We start from the raw sequence: 16,877 nt of genomic DNA, 5'->3' as shown, positions 1-16,877 counted from the left end.
TCAAGATATCGAGACCATCCTGGTCAACATGGTGAAACCCCGTCTCTACTAAAGATACAAAAAATTAGCTGGGCTTGGTGGCGCGTGCCTGTAATCCCAGCTACTCAGGAGGCTGAGGCAGGATAATTGCCTGAACCCAGGAGGTGGAGATTGTGGTGAGCCGAGATTGCGCCATTGCACACCAGCCTGGGTAACAAGAGCGAAACTCCGTCTCAAAAAAAAACGAAAAAAAAAATTCTGGTGACAAGTTCAAATCATTTTATCCCCAAATCCATACGTGTATATTCTTGAACGTATTGATGTCTTCACTGCTTCATTTAAACAATGTGGAGCTTAGTAACAAATTAGAAGGCAGGTGTGGTCATTTTTACAGTGTTTCTCAAAAAGCATTATGAGTTTCAAGTATATTTTCTTTCAAATAATCCTGAGGACTATTGGGTCATATTATCACCTTGAATAGCTCTACAGTCTGCAGTGTCTCCTACACTTCTAAGTCATGATTTATTTCAAGTTTTACTCTATCTGAAGCCAAGATTCACATGTATAATTCAGTTCAGCAAATGTATATTGAACAACTATTTGCTTAGTGTTTGGAGCATAGAAATTAATAAATCTGGTCTATATTACTGAAGAACCTACTTTCAAAAAGTTGAGACAGGTACAGAAGCAGATAATGTCAGTGTAATGTATTTTCTCCTATGAGAGAGGTAAGCAAATGGTGTTACAGGAGCCGAGAGATACGGCTGTATGTGAGTTATATTGAAAAGGACAAGTAGAAAAGTATTCGATGAAGAGGATGTAGGTGTCTGCTAAAGCACACTTCTTAATGAGCGTGCAGGATTATCTAAACATTACATACAAAAATAACATGAGATTATGGAAGTTTGGTTTGACAGCATGTACAGGACAAGTTAAGAAGCAGCATTAGATTCTCAGGAGAGATAGGTAAGGACTTTGCGATACTGCTATATTGTGGAAGAAAAAGACCTAAAGTTTTAGCACATGTCAAGAAACTGACCTGCCAAGGGGAATTCCCCAAGCACATAGTAATATGCAGACTGGAACTCTCAATTGAACAAGGATGTAGAGTTAAGTTGGTTATCTGGAATTCAAAGAGTAAGAGCTATTAATTTTGTGGCTTATAGATAACAAGAAATGGTTTTAAGAGAGACTCAGTTGGAATAGAAAAAACTAATGTGCAAAATGATTATGAGATGAAACATTTGGGCTGTTTATATTTTTTATAGTTAAGGGGTAAAAATATAGAAAAACTTTAAACTAATATATTTACAACTAAAAAAGGATACCTGGGTAGACACAGACTTCTTTCCTCAAACCTTATAAATATGTAAAAATGTAAAACTCTTAAGGACTTGTAAGTGGGAGTTAAATACAAGCAAATACTACTCCTTTCATTTTGTCTCAAACCTAAAAAGGATAACAACACGAATACGGCTAATTATTAAACACCAAACATGAGTCTCAAGGCTAAAATCAATGATAAATTAAAATCTAAAAGTAGTTAAGTCACATGAAAAGCTTTTAGGAAAAAAATACAGAATTTTGAGGGACATAAATACAAAAATAGTAAACACATTACAAAATAGTAAAAATAATTCTAAAGAAAACTCACAGCCAACAGACTGATGACCAAAAATGTGCAATTATTATTAACCTCTTTTTCCTCTACAGATTTTTATGACAATAGTCTAAGTTTATAAATAAAAACTATATCTGAGAAAAATAAATGTCTCACTAAGGGCAATACATTACAAATCAACACAGGTATATTCTTTCCTTTACATACACTACATACAACTAAATATAAAAGTGTCAATTGTGTGCTCTGAATACTTTTGTACATTAAAATTTTGAAAAATACAAGAGAAGAATTTAAAATAGCCTATATCATAAAAGAGCTTATAATCTTTTTGAGAAAACAAAAATACCCACATTTTTATAAAGTATGGCAATAAACGACTGTAACATGAGAAAATGTATTTATTGTGGAAAACCATCAGAAGGAAGGAGATAAGGGTTTTATCCAAATTACAAGAAAATCTGACCCACCCAGAGCAGCATAAAGACTGCAGGAAGATTAGAGAAGTGCATCCTGGGATTCTGGTTTATGTCTATTGCCTGAGGAATAAGGACTAGGGCCATTTGCATGCATAAGACTGAAGGGGATTTTCTTACTGTTTTGTAGCTGTAGTTGTTAGCATGAATGCAGTTCCAGTCTCATTGGGTGCTACATAGATGGGTGATGTCAGTCTAGAAAGATAAGATCAGAGTGGCCAGGACAGATGGTGGTGGCTTCAGGAAAAAGTAAAAACAAAAAAACGCAGTGCATATTCTGACTTAATTCCTGATAACCTTCTGTAAAGTAAGTCATCTTGCAAAATTCTGTATTATGAATATTTGCTATTTAAAAGAATTATGTGGTACAGTTTCTCAAAAAGTAAAAACTAACACTGTAAATGATTAAGGTTAATAACAGTTTTTCTATTTAGTTGACAGAAAGAAAAATATATCATCCTTCTAAGAAATATTACTTTTAGTTATGTCCCTCCATTTAATTATCTAAAAAAAAAAAGATGATATGAAAAGTAGAGTAAGCTACACGTTATCCTAAGAACCTTAACTAAAAATAACAAACTTTGTATTCTCTTTTATTAGCACAAAAATAAAATAGTTTATTAAAGGAAATCAGAAGGTAAAGAACTGGGCAATTCTGAACAGAGTTTTGCTTTGATGAAACTGGGTGCAGTTTTTAAAAATGGAAACCTGTTAAAGCAGATACAAATGTCTGAAGTATTAATGTCTATCCTAAACATCAGGAGATCCTCCGCATGCTAAACCAATGCTACGGTGCCAAAGATAACCCCATAGCTAAGTTAACAGGCACAGGAGGAACCAGAATTCTGTTCTACATAGAAGTGGGCTGCAGCACAGGGAACTTGAAAGAAAAGATGTACATCTTCCTTAATTTTGAGCAGCTTGCATGCTTCTCTCTAAATTAAAAAGGTCTATAGTGTACATTATCATGTGTCATGTAACATCTTACAAAAACTAAAATATATAAGGAAAAACACATGAAGTATAGGAAAACTACTGACTTATTTATTATTGTTGTTCGCTTGAGTCACTGATAATTTCTTCACTTGATCTTAACCAAAAGGATGAGAAGCAACGTAGCCATTGATAATTTCTTGCATGTCTTTTTAAAAATGTTCTTCCATTAAAAATGTTCTTTCCATCCAAGATGACTGATCGCTAACAGTTCGGGATTGTAGCTCCCAGTGAAAGCGCAGAGAACGAGAGGACGCCACGCTTTCAGACGAATTTTCGTCGCTCACGGACCAGAAGATTCCCAGTGGAGGGGCCTCAAGGGTCACCAGCGCGACTCTTGTGGCCGGTGCAGCGGTTTTGCCGGCGCCTCGGCACAGCAGCTCTTTGTGCAGAGTAAACGGGAGGAGATTCCCAGGCAGAAGAGCACCATCAGACTTATCGCTGCTGTTTTGGCCAGCGCAGTGGGTTGCTCGGATTCCAGCACTGGGAATCAATAAACTGGGCGTCCACTCAGAAACCCAACTAGAAAGGCGGTAATTGTAAAGATGACAGATGGATAAATTTACAACAAAAGGGAAGAAACCAGCCTAAAAAGGCTGAGAATACCCAAAATCAGAACACCTCTCCCTCTACAGGGGATTACAGTTCCTCATCAGCCATGGAACAAGCCCTGATGGAAAAGGACTGTGTGCCATTATCAGAAGTAGGCTTCAGAAGGTGGATGATAAGAAACTTCTGAGAGTTAAAAAAACTTGTTCTAACCCAATGTAAAGAAACTAAGAACTTTGAAAAAAGGTTTGACAAAATGCTAACAAGAATAGACAATATAGAGAGGAATATAAATGAACTAATGGAGTTGAAAAACACAACACAAAAACTTAGCGATATATGCACAAGTTTGAATAGCCGAATTGATCAAGCAGAAGAAAGGATATCAGACGTCGAAGACCTACTTAATGAAATAAAACACGAAGACAAGAATAGAGAAAAAAGGATAAAAAGGAATGAGCAAAGTCTCCAAGAAATACAGGACTATGTGAAAAGACTTAATTTACGTTTGATAGGTGTACCTGAATATGATGAAGAGAATGAATCCAAGCTGGAAAATACTCTTCAGGATATTATTCAGGAAAACTTTCCAAATCTAGCAAAGCAGCACAATATTCAACCCCAGGTAATACAGAGAACACCACAAAGATATTCCTCAAGAAGAGCAACCCCAAGGCACATAATCGTTAGATTCACCAGAGTTGAAACGAAGGAGAAAATACTAAGGGCAGCCAGAGAGAAAGGTATGGTTACCCACAAAGGGAAGCCTATTAGACTCACAGCAGATCTCTCAGCAGAAACCTTACAAGCCAGAAGAGAGTGGGGGCCAATATTCAACATACTTAAAGAACAGAACTTTCAGCCTAGAATCTCATATCCTGCCAAACTAAGCTTCACAATTGAAGGAAAAATAAAATCTTTTATGAACAAGCAAGAACTCAGAGATTTTATTACCACCAGGCCTGCTTTACAAGAGCTTCTGAAAGAAGCATTATACATAGAAAGAAACAACCAGTATTAGCCTTTCTAAAAATATACCAAAAAGTAAAGAGCATCAACATAAAGAAGAATTTACATCAACAAATGGATAAAATAGCCAGTTAACATCAAATGGCAGTAACTCTAAATTTAAGTCGACTAAATCCCCCAATCAAAAGATACAGCCAAAAGCTAACGATATGCTACGTCCAGACCCATTTCACATCCAAAGATACACAAAGACTTAAAACAAAGGGATGGAGAAAGATTTGCCAACCAAATGGAGAGCAAAAATAAATAAACAAATAAAAAGCAGGAGTTGCAATTCTTGCATCTGATAAAATAGATTTCAAAGCAACAAAGATATAGTGGTAAAAGGATCAGTGCAACAATAAGAGCTAACAATCCTAACACCTAGAAACATAAGACTCATAAAGAGATTTAGACTCAACGAGACAGAAAATTAATAAGGATATCCAGGACTTGAACTCAGATCCGGAACAAGTAAACTCAATAAATATTCATAGAGCTCTCCATTTTAAATACACAAAATATACATTCTCCACCATAAATACACAAAATATTGATCGACCATTATTAATACACATTTTTAGAATAAAGCTACATTCCCATTTACTCTCCCTCTTTTTCTTCCTCTTTCTTCGTCTCCTTCACTCCCCTTTTTTTTTCTTTCTTTCTAAAAAAAAAAAAAAGAAAAAGAAAAATGTTCTTCCATTTGTGGAACTCAATATCCCTGAAAAGCTGAGCCATAGTCACACATTAATGCTTGGTCTGTTTTCTACAGTACACCAGCAGACTCTGAACTCTGGGACCAGAGCATCCCTATGGTATATAATAACCAAGAACAGGTCATTCATGTGTGAGACTGAGGGAGAGAGACGATAGAAAATATACTTGGGTTTGAAATAGAAATGCTTACTTCGTGCTTTTTAGGGTTTAATTGCTGCTAAGATGATGCCATCAATTGTATTTTTAGGTACTATCTTCTAGCATGGCACAAGATATATAGGTTTTAATATCAGTAATACTTTGAAGTTAAGTAATCACCACCATCTCCTTTTGCCCTCACCCAAGGTGTTCATGAAATTCTAAAGCACATTTTTGCAGTTAGCCTCAGAGTGACCCTGCTAGGGAGGGAGCTAGGGACATCCAGAAGAAGGTCATAAAACAGAGGGGGATGCCAGTTATGAATAACTGCTATTATTTTCTTTTGCTCTAGAAGCTCCAAGAGTAAACTTTGGCTTAGAAATATAGACAGTTTTCATTGGAAAATTTGTTAGGATTTAATCTTCATCAAAATATCTTCCTTTAATCAATAATAAAAAAAAAAGTAAAGAACTTTAGAAGTCCAATCAACAAGGGAAAGACACAGAGATACATTTCAACTTGCCCTACTCTCAGAAACAGCATAATATATTAATACATTATATACAACTGGGGAAAATGGAACTCATCTACATTCTTATTAATAATTTTCTCCTGTATTTCTATTCTTAAATGGTAAATGAGTGACACAGAAAATATTAATATATAGGGATTTATAGTTATAATACCCCAAAACTGGAATTTAATGAATGATTTCACTGGAGAGGGAAAAGTTGAACTAACCTTGAAAAACAGATGCACTATTTCATCAAAGAGGAGAGTAAAGTGCATTTCAGGATGAGGAACAGCTGTCAGCTCCCGATGCTCCTGAACTTCTCTCAGTTCCTTCACACTTTTTAACCCAAATGAACTTTGCTTGAGGCCATTTCGGCAATCTTGTAAATCTCAACATGATCGAATCTACTCAGCAATAATTCTAACTTGGAGGGAGAGAAAGGTTCCATAAAATAAGCCTTAGTGAGGTTCCACTGGAGATCTGCAAACAACCAAATGGCAACTTTACCTAAACTAGGGAACACAGACACTCACCCATCAAAAGTAAGAATTCAGATCTACCTTCATTTGAGTTCCCTCAGAGGTAGATCCTGAAAGAGACGTTCAAAGACAAGGAGTCTGTTTGGAAGGAGAAAGAACAGGAGAGTGGAGAAGCGAGCCAGAAAAGAAAAAGTCACCAATCAAGTGTGTACTTTCAAGCTAGTTACCATGGCCGGCTACAGGAACTTCATCTTAAAGAAGGAACTCTGGAAGCCAGTGTTACATATGTGCCTTAGAAGTAACAAACACAACAAGCAAAGGGTCTGGATATTTGTATATAAACTTCTGTTAGTTACTATTTGACGGCTGCTCCTGAAACATCTATGAGTGACGGGTTGACAGTGTCTACTACAGTCTACCCCTTGTACTGCTTAGATTCACTCATGCACCAAAAGCACTCTGCAGTCATTGAGTTTTCAAGGTGGTGGTTGGACATAATTTAATTTTAAAAATCAAAACAAAGAGGGTCATAAAAACAGGGGAGCCAGCGGAATAAGTCAGTCTCATAATGCTGCAATGAATACAGATGGATCTCAGTATCCACAGGTTCTGCATCCAAGGATTCAACCAAGTGGGAATGTGTTATTTTTTTGAAAAAAGAAAGCAAAGTAAGAATGCAATTTAAAAAATACAAATAAAAAGCCCATAGAGCATAACAACTATTTACATAGCATTTACACTCTACTTAATATTACAGGTAACCTATAGACTATTTAAAGTACATGGGATGACTGTGTAGGCTATATGCCAATACTATGTCATTTTACCAGACTTGTGCATCCGTGAATTTGGGCATCTGCAGAGAGTCCCGGAAGAATTTTCTGAAAGATTCCAAGGGATGACTGTAGTCATCAGGTCTCTACTCTGTGACATATTCTAAACTCTTCCTCACAGAACAGCATTCCTAACAACCTGGTCTACACACTCAAAGACTGTTGTTCCTGCAACTGCTGATTTCTAGTTGTCAGCAGGCATGGGAACCCTCCAGTGAATCCTCTGGCTTCCAGACAGCCTCTTTCCAGTCCAATAATGTAGCAGACTAATCTTTTGGCACAAGAAATGCAAAGTGACTGGTTGGTAGGCATGAATTTTGCTATAGTGGAACCCTTGTTGTGTCTTTCGAAAGAAAAGCACCCTCTTGGGAAACAGAAACTAGTTGTATGCATGAAAATACAAGTCACTGGATATGATGGTAAATGGTGACAATTCCACCTACATTTCTTAGTTTCTAGACCTATGTATTCCATCTCTTGGGCGTCAAACATATAACAGCTGTTATTTAAAGTATACATTGCATTTTGAAGACCAGCATCCAAATTCCACAAGGAATATCCTTAAGCCAGAGTTTCAGCTGTGCCTTTAAAAAGTCTAACATTTTCTAGGACATCAGTTTCCATATGATGCTGTGTATATTAGGACCAGTGAGTCCCATGGTCAAATGCCCCTTGTTGCATCTTCTTCATGGAAGGTGATGATCCCATAATAACAAATCAGACATTTTTAGCCCTCTTTCAAAGACGCTAGTCCAGGTACTGTGGGAAAAGCGGAAAAGCTATAACCTCAGAATACGTGTTACTTTAAGCAATAACCCCTTCATCTTCAGGGGAGATAAAGTCCTCTCTGCAAAGTAACTGACTGCTCTACTAAAGGGACAATAGTGAAGAAAAAGATCAGTTTCAGGCTGTGCTGCAGACAAGTTAGATATTCAACAAATTCAAAGCTGCATCAGCCATAATGAAGACTCTCGTGTTTAGATATTTGCATATCCTCCATCTTTGACTCCTTGTATATTCTATTTCTGGGCCTATGCACAAGTACTCTGGCAGCTGGGAATAGGTACGACTCAATATTTTCCCTGCAGTGAATCTCTCTGATAGGTATTAATGGAAGAGACACAGATCTACTCAGTTATGAATCAGGTTCAGGTTTTTCCATCCTCCATCTCTTATGGTCCACTCATGTGCATAATTTTCTTGTGTCCTCCAAATCTCCTCTGAGATGATCTAAAAAGTAGCATTGTGACCATAGGATGTGTTACTGCTGGGTATGCTCAGCTTGTGGAACTGACGAATGCAGTTCCTAATAGGCATCTCTGCTTGCTTGGTCGTTTGGTGGCCTTTCGTAGGCTCTCTCTGCAAGGCCCTACAGTCGCATATTCGACAATGATTTTCTAAAGCTGAAGAACCGTCTTATGCAGAAGTCATGACTTTGCTCCAGAGTCTTAGATATCTGCTCTGCCACTGTCCTACTGGTATTTCTCAAAACTTCCACAGTTCCCTGAACTCCTCTAGCAACATCGGATATATCACTTTCTAGAACCTATACGACAAGGCCATTTCTACTGTGGACTGAATTCCCTTATCAATGTTTCCCCCAGTAGCTTTCTGGGTATGTGATGTTCTACTTTTCTGAAAGTGCCTAAGAAGCACTGTGTCTTTTCTTAGTGGTAGGATTTTAATGATGAAATAGAATTTCCTTTACCTGGGAGGTGCTATCTCAGTATGTCCCAGAACAGCTGGCCCTTAAAACCTTTATCAATATGGCAGGTATTTTACTGGGTCATTTACTGGGTCCTTGGCACTAATAGACATAATCAGGTTATTTAAGGAACCCATTACTTCCTTCTCACTAGATATAATTAACATCATAGCATCACCATGGCACACGAATGCAATGTTTTCCGGCATATCCGAATAATCAACCTCCCTTCACACTGCATTGTGTTAGAAAGAAACACAGTCATTTCTCTGAAATTCAATCACCTGAGGCATTTCTGTGAATGCATGCTGCTGCCTGTTCAATGTAAAGTTAGACTTGATCCTTTCGCATGAAAGGTATTGAAAAGAACACCCCATGCTGGCTTCCATAAGCTGCACTGATCTGTTTGAACAAGGAGTCAAAATTCAACACAACAGCTAAGATCGAGGCTACCATTTGTTGAGTCATCTCTAAATAATATCCTGAATATATGTTATTTATTTCATCTGGGTGCATGTATACACATAGCAGCAATTCCCGTAACTGGGATCACAGGGTCAAAGGGCAATGAGAAAAATCATATATTTTGCCAAATTGATTTCTGTACGTGTTGTACAGTTTTGCATTCCCAGCAGTTATGGAATGAGGGATGTGTATTCTCACAGCCCCACTACCATTATATGGTCAGACGTTTAAGAATTATGCCAATTGGACAAGTAAAAAAATACTATTAAGTTAAGTTTTATTGTACATTTCTCCAATTAGGACTAAAATTCAGTATGTTTTCTACATTCAAGGGCTATTTCTGTTTTAGTATTTTTACTATTAGCTGGTTTTTTGTGTGTCTTTTGTAATTATTTCCATTGGATGGTTAGTCTTTTTTTTTTTTCTTTGAGACGAAGTCTCACGCTGTTGCCAAGCTGAAGTACAGTGGTGCGATCTTGGCTCAGTGCCCTCCCTGCAGGCTCAAGCAATTCTCCTGCCTCAGCCACCCGAGTAGCTGGAATTACAGGCACGCGCCACCATGCCCAGCTAAGTTTTTGTATTTTTAGTAGAGACGGGGTTTCACCATGTTGACCAGGATGGTCTCGATCTCTTGACCTCGTGATCCACCTGCCTCGGCCTCCCAAAGTGCTGGGATTACAGGTGTGAGCCACTGCGCCCGGCCAGTCATATTGTTTTAAATCAAGAATGAGAGTTCAATTTTATCAAATGATTTTAAAATTTTTGAAGATGAACATTTTATTTTTTTCAGTAAGTAATTATAACAAATTTTATTATACAATATATTTTCTAAAACCAAACCATCCCAATATTCTCGGGAGGAAAATACTTCTGATTTCCTTTTATAATCATCCATGCTTATTCGTTTGTTTTAAGAGACAGAATCTTGCTCTGTCACCCAGGCTGGAGTGCAGTGGTGTGATCATAGTTCACTGCAGCCTTGACCTCCCGGTCTCAAGTAATCCTCCTGCCTCAGCCTCCTGAATAGCTGGGACTACAGGCGTGCACCACCACACCTGGCTGATTTTTTAATTTTTTTGTAGAGATGATATCTAGTTATGTTGCCTAACCTGGTCTCCAACTTCTGGCTTCCAGTGATCCTCCTGCTTCAGCCTGCCAAAGTGCTGGAATTATAGGTATGAGCCATCATATCTGGCTAAATTGTTATATTAATCTTTAAATGTGCTTTAGGTTTCTGGATTCTAATCTCTTATTTGGGATTTTAAAGTTACTATTCATAGGGAAGATAAATTTCATTGAAAATTATCTTCTTTTTAATGGTTTAATTGAATTTTCTTTCCATTTATGAGCTTGACTATTCTACACTCCTCCTGAGAGTGGGATCAGGTAGTATTTGTCCTTCTGTGACTTATTTCACTTAGCATACTGGCCCCCAGGTTCATTCATATTATTGCAAATGGTAGCATTTCCTTCTTTTTTTACACTGAATGGCTATCATCTATATATGTGCATATATAAAATATAAATTATATAAATATGTATATATAATATATAAATTTACATGTGTATATATATCTTCATATATTTATATATTATAAATTATATATATGTATATAAATTTTTTGTTTAATGATGACAAGTGTTGGAGAGAATGTAAAGAAACCGGAACCCTTTACACTACTGGAGGAGATGTAAAATGATGGCTACACTGTGGAAAGCAGTCTCCAACTTCCTCAAAACATAAAAAATACCACTACCACATGATCTGCAATTCCACATATGGAAAAACATCCAAAAGAATTGAAATCAGGATTTGGAAGATTCGAACTCCCTTGTTCACTGCAGCATTATTCACAACAGCAAAACAGGTCCACGATCCAAATGCCTGCCAACAGATGGAGTGAGGAAATTGTGGTTTATACATACGAGAGAATCCACACATTTCGTTCTTCTCTCTGTATCCTCTAAAACAAAGGTTTAAACACTGTGGCCATTGGGCCGGATCCAGAGTATGGGCTGTTTTTGTAAGAGCCTCAGGATGAGAATTATTTTTACATGAGAAAAATATGTGATAGACACCACTATGTGGGCTGCAATGTCTATATTATTTATCATCTCACTTTTTACAGAGAAAAATTTGCAAACACTTGCTCTCAAAAGCTAAATATCATTAAAATTATCTTCATTTTAAAGTTCTGATAGATTTTTCCTGAAAAACTATTTTACTCTGGTGCTTCTTCAAGAAGATCCAGGTAACTCTCTGTGAACTTTATCATTTATTTTATGGAAATTGTTTTTAGTAAGTTTTTGATTGAATAAATTGTGTTTTTCTAGAAAATTATCCATGTCATCTAGATTTTTGTATTTTCTGCATTGAACTTTTCAAAGTCTTCTCTTGATGTCTTCCAATATTTGCTCTTTAAATGAGTCCCAGTTTTCCTGGTGTGTAAATTTGTATCACTCCCTTTGTAAGTTAGGCACATTTTTATCTATACTGTTTAAATCCATTACAGTTTGTTAGAAAAGCAAATTCACTAAGAATGATGGGGAATATTACATCTAGCTTAGGGAATCAGGCTCACAAAATCCTGAGAACAGGCAGGATCAATAGAAAGCTGATTCTTCAGCATCTGTAGGAATAATAAAGTTGCTTTGAGATAGCAGTGCTAGTGATGGGGAGGAAAAGTTGGGGATGTATTTGTAGACAATAACAAACGTAAATGTACATGGAACTCATGAGGACTAGTTGGAACCCCCCAAGACAACTGAAATCCTCATCTGTTTCCCACCACCTCCAAATTCAAGAGATGCAGGTACCCAGCAAAAGAAGCTGGTTCCTTAGTCACAAAGCTACACATGCACCTGTCCCAGGACTCAGGGAGTATAAAGGGGATGATAGGCAAGTGGGAGAGGAGCTGCAGACCTGGCTGCGGGCCCAGGCTAAGGTGAGCAACAGACAAATCTCAACATATGTGGATTTCATAAACCTTCAGAGCATAATGGCTGCTGCTTCACTTCCCCCTTGTAATTCTCACACAAGGTTTTCTTGCTGCCAACCTAAATCAGAATCACATAGTAAAAAGAAATCTGGAAAATAGAACTTTAGCTTAGCTAAACTGACCCAGCACAAAGATACAGTAGTTCATTCCTGTCAAAATGACACGTGTCTATTCACTCTTCATTTAGCAACCCCTAAGTTCCTAAGATGGTGGTAAAAATCACCATTTTGCGTAACATGATTCAACAACCCTTCATACAAATGCAAACACACTAACCTCTGCCCCAAATGATCTACAAACTCCCAAGCCTAACTTTATCCACCTTTAAGAGATTTCTCTTATATCAAGAGTCTCATTCCCCTTTTGGTATCCTGCAACGTAAATCCTGAGACACACGATAATTAGGTGGTAGGGAAATGGAATATTGAAAAATAAAAAGAAAACAATTTGATTAAACATACTCATATATTTTATAACAAACTAAGAAAATTAATACATCTAATTATTACACTGCTCATTTCTGGAAATAATCATGAAGTCATAACTGGTACTTAAAATTTCCTTCTTCCATTGTCCATTCATATTCTCTTTACCTCTTGGAAGCAAACAAGAGGCTGAGGTTCCTTTCCTGGTAAAGTGTTTAAAATCTTCATTCCTGAAGGCTCTGCAGTCCTCCTTGCATTGGATTATTATGCTTTTTAATTAACTCTTATCACAGGATACGGAAGTGCTAAACTGTGCCCCAGGGAATCTTTTACATTTGAGATGTACTCTTTCTCACCTCCACTGTGTTTCAGTAATACAATTTCTTCCTTATAATCAGGATCAATACCCCCAGTCATTAAAGTAATCCTTTTTCCTTGTGATTTTACTGGCGTGAGGACTACAATGTAGGCAGGTTCCACATTTCACATTCTACTGGGTCCATGGAACCAGGTACCCCTTGGTAATGTCCTTCCTTCCTTGGGAATTAAGACTTTTAGGCCATATGAACACAGATTTGTTGAGATAGGAAGCAACACAATGTATTAATTACTTATATGGAGTTACGGAGGAGACACTTCAATTACTATGTCTCAATTTCCCAGACATATTAACTTGTTCCAGCCCTGTAAGACGTTGTCATCAAGATAGCACCAGAGACGTGTCTTCAAAAGGTCATTGCATCATCCTATCTGTGCAGTTATCTCAAGATGATGAAGTATCCTAGTGAGACCAGTAAATTCCACAAACATCAGCTCATTGCAGGACTTAATTATCTTTCAAAATAAAAATGCTTTTCCTTTAAAAAGAAAAACCCAATGCTATGTGCAGCATTATGATGGTGAATAAGGCATTTTACAAGATTATGGATGATGGTCTAACAGAAATATTCTTGCCTGAGAATTCCAGGTTTACATCATTTCCATAGTTCCACCCCATAGAAGAAGGTCTTCACTTCAACTCTGACCTTTTCTTGTGTCTGTTCTGAGTCATGGCTTCATTTCTATGGTTTTTATTTCTATATGTATTTAATCACTGAAATTCCATTTATTTTCTGTTATCCAGAAAATTTTCAGAATAGCTGTTTGATTGACATATTTTCTTTGATTCTTATCCATATTTTAAATGCACTTTCTTTATATACATGGTTCCTATCATCATGACTAAGTTTGTTTATGGCAGAGAAAAATAGCATGTTCTTGTCAACTTTCTTGAACTCGATATGTATGTGTCCGTTTTGTCATAAGGAGGCAAAGGCATTTTGGAGCCTTCCTATTTCACTTGAATATTATGTATTTAGAATTATGTTGAAATGTTAAGAACTGATACACCTAAAAGAATTACTAGCTACAGATTCCAAAAGTTTCTTTACACATAATAGAAGTATTTTAAGTCCAGAAACCAGTTTTACAGACTTTGACTATTTTCAAACATATTTTAATTCCATAATTTTTCCAACAGTGACCCTTTCAGATTTATGCATTAAATTAATAAAGTATTTCCCCTCACAGATATATGCAATACACACACACACACACATACATGTGTACATGTCGGGGGGGGGGGGCGGGTGTGTATAATTGCTAGGATCCTGCTTATTTCAGGCTTGATAGTAAGAAATCCACTTGCCCTGGAAGGAAATGCCACTCATACCCACATCATCCAGTTTATGAAATTTAATATATCCATTTATTCCATATACTTTCCATCCATTCAGAAAACTTTGAGAAACAGTGGATGTATGACCAAACATAAGAAATTATGTAACATTTTAGAGTTGGTAGAAAGAAAATGTTAGTTCTGGCCAAGAACTCAGATATAAGAATTAACCATGTTCTTGACTTAGAGCTCACTTACGCTATGTGTGCTTAGAAATACTGAATCTCATCACAATTCAATCATCTGTGTGAAAATCACCATTTATTAACAGCGTTTTAAAGAGAATTAGACATTTTTATGCTGGTGTCATCTGGATTTCCTTCCCATATATCCACCCCAACTTCCCCACTGTTTCTACACTCTCAAATCACAATCCAGTGAAGATTTATTTTAAGCACCAATATTAACAAAAAATTTCAAACAGTTCTATTAAGCTATAACTCTGTGATAATATCATACCACACCCCTGAAATCATTTTCATTCTTAACTGTTATTTCTTGGTATAATATTTACATTCTGGCATTAAAACAGAAGGTATCATTAGCAGGTTCAGGGACTACACGAGTAGGTTTGTTACAGGTGTAAATTATGCATCGTGCGGGTTTGGTGTATCCATTATTTCATTGCCCAAGTAATAAGCATATTACTCAATAGCTTGTGAATCCTTAACCTTCTTCCACCCTCCAACTTCAAGTAGGCCATGGTGCCTATTGTTCCCTTCTTTGTGTCATGTGTATTCGAAAATTAGCTGCCAATTATAAGTGAAAACATTTAGTATTTGATTTTCTGTTCCTGAATTAATTTGTTTAGGATAATGGCCTTCAGCTACATCCATGTTCCTGCAAAGGACATGATCTCATTCTTTTCATGTCTGCATAGTATTCCAGGGTATATATGCACATTTTCTTTATTTAGTCCCCTATTAGTGGGCATTTAGGTTGATTCCATGTCTCTGCTATTGTGAACAGTGTTGTGATAAATACATGCATGCATGTGTCTTTATGGGAAAACAATTAATATTATTTTGAGTACATACCCAGTAATGGAATTGCTGGATCAAATGGTAGTTCTCTTTGAAGTTATTTAAAGAATCTCCAAACTGCTTTCTACAGTGGATGAACCAATTTACATTACCATCAGCACTGTATAAAGTGTTCGTTTTTCTTCACAACTTCATCAGCAACTGTTATTTCTTGACTTAATAGCCATTCTGGCTGGTGTGAGATGGTATACCATTGTTGTTTTCATTTGATTTCTCTAATAATTAGTGATGTTGAGCATTTTTTCATATGCTTGTTGGCTACATGTATGACTTCTTTTAAGAAGTGTCTGTTCATGTATTTTGCCCATTTCTTAACGAGGCTTTTGAGTTTTGCTTGATGATTTGTTGAAGTTTCTTATTGGTTCTGGTTATTAGACCTTTGTCAAATGCACAATTTACAAATATTTTCTACCATTTTTGTAGGTTGTCTGTTTACTCTGTTGATAGTTTCTTTCACTGTGCAGAAGGTTTTTAGTTTAAATAGGTCACATTTGTCAATTTTTGGTTTTGTTGCAATTGCTTTTGGAATACACATCATGAAATCTTTGCCAAGATCTATGTCCAGATGGTATTTTCTAAGTTTTCTTCTAGAGTTTTTATGTTTTATGTTTAAGTCTGTAATCCATCTTGAGTTGATTTTTGTATACGGGGTAAGGAAGGTCTATTTTCAGTCTCCTGCACATAGCTAGCCAGTTATCCCAGCACCATTTATTGAATAGGGATTCCTTTCCCCATTGCTTATTGTTAGTTTGTTAAAGATCAGAAAGAAGGTTGTAGGTGTGGGGCTTCATTTCTGAGCTCTCTGTTCTGTCCTACTGCTCTATATTTCTGTTTTTTATACCACTACTATGCTGTTTTGGTTACTCTAGCCTTGTAGTATAGTTTGAAGTCAGGTAGTATGATGTCTCTGGCTTTGTTCTTTTTGCTTAGAATTGCTTTGGCTATTCAGGCTTGTTTTTTGGATCCATATGAATTTTAGAGTAGTTTTTTTCCTATTCTGTGAAAATGACATTGTTAGTTTGATAGGAATAGCATTGAGTCTGTAAATTGCTTTTGGCATATGTCTGTGATGAGAGAGAACGTGACTTTCTCTCCCTATTGTGAATCATTTTGTCTTTCTCTTGCCTGATTGCTCTGGCTAGGACTTCCAGTACAATGTCAAATAGGAGTGGTAAGAATGAGCATCTTTGTCTTTTTCCAGTTCTTAAGGGGA

The 16,877-nt window shown here is 36.7% G+C and overlaps 1 long non-coding RNA gene across 7 annotated transcripts in view; it reads right to left on the bottom strand.

Moving 5' to 3' along the window:
* Window positions 1-16,877, bottom strand: part of LOC103794084 (uncharacterized) — a 1,005,042-nt gene that overhangs the window by 936,901 nt on the left and 51,264 nt on the right. The window contains exon 1 of one of the 7 annotated variants that reach the window (XR_013520410.1): window positions 6,226-7,174. The exons of the other annotated variants lie outside the window; for them this stretch is intronic. This is a non-coding gene — a long non-coding RNA (uncharacterized LOC103794084). Of the gene's footprint in view, window positions 1-6,225; window positions 7,175-16,877 lie in introns of those variants that run through there. 7 annotated transcript variants of the gene reach the window in all.

Source organism: Callithrix jacchus, chromosome 7, assembly GCF_049354715.1.
Source record: "Callithrix jacchus isolate 240 chromosome 7, calJac240_pri, whole genome shotgun sequence".
Taxonomy (NCBI): domain Eukaryota; kingdom Metazoa; phylum Chordata; class Mammalia; order Primates; family Cebidae; genus Callithrix; species Callithrix jacchus.
This window is presented reverse-complemented; position numbering and strand designations above follow the sequence as displayed.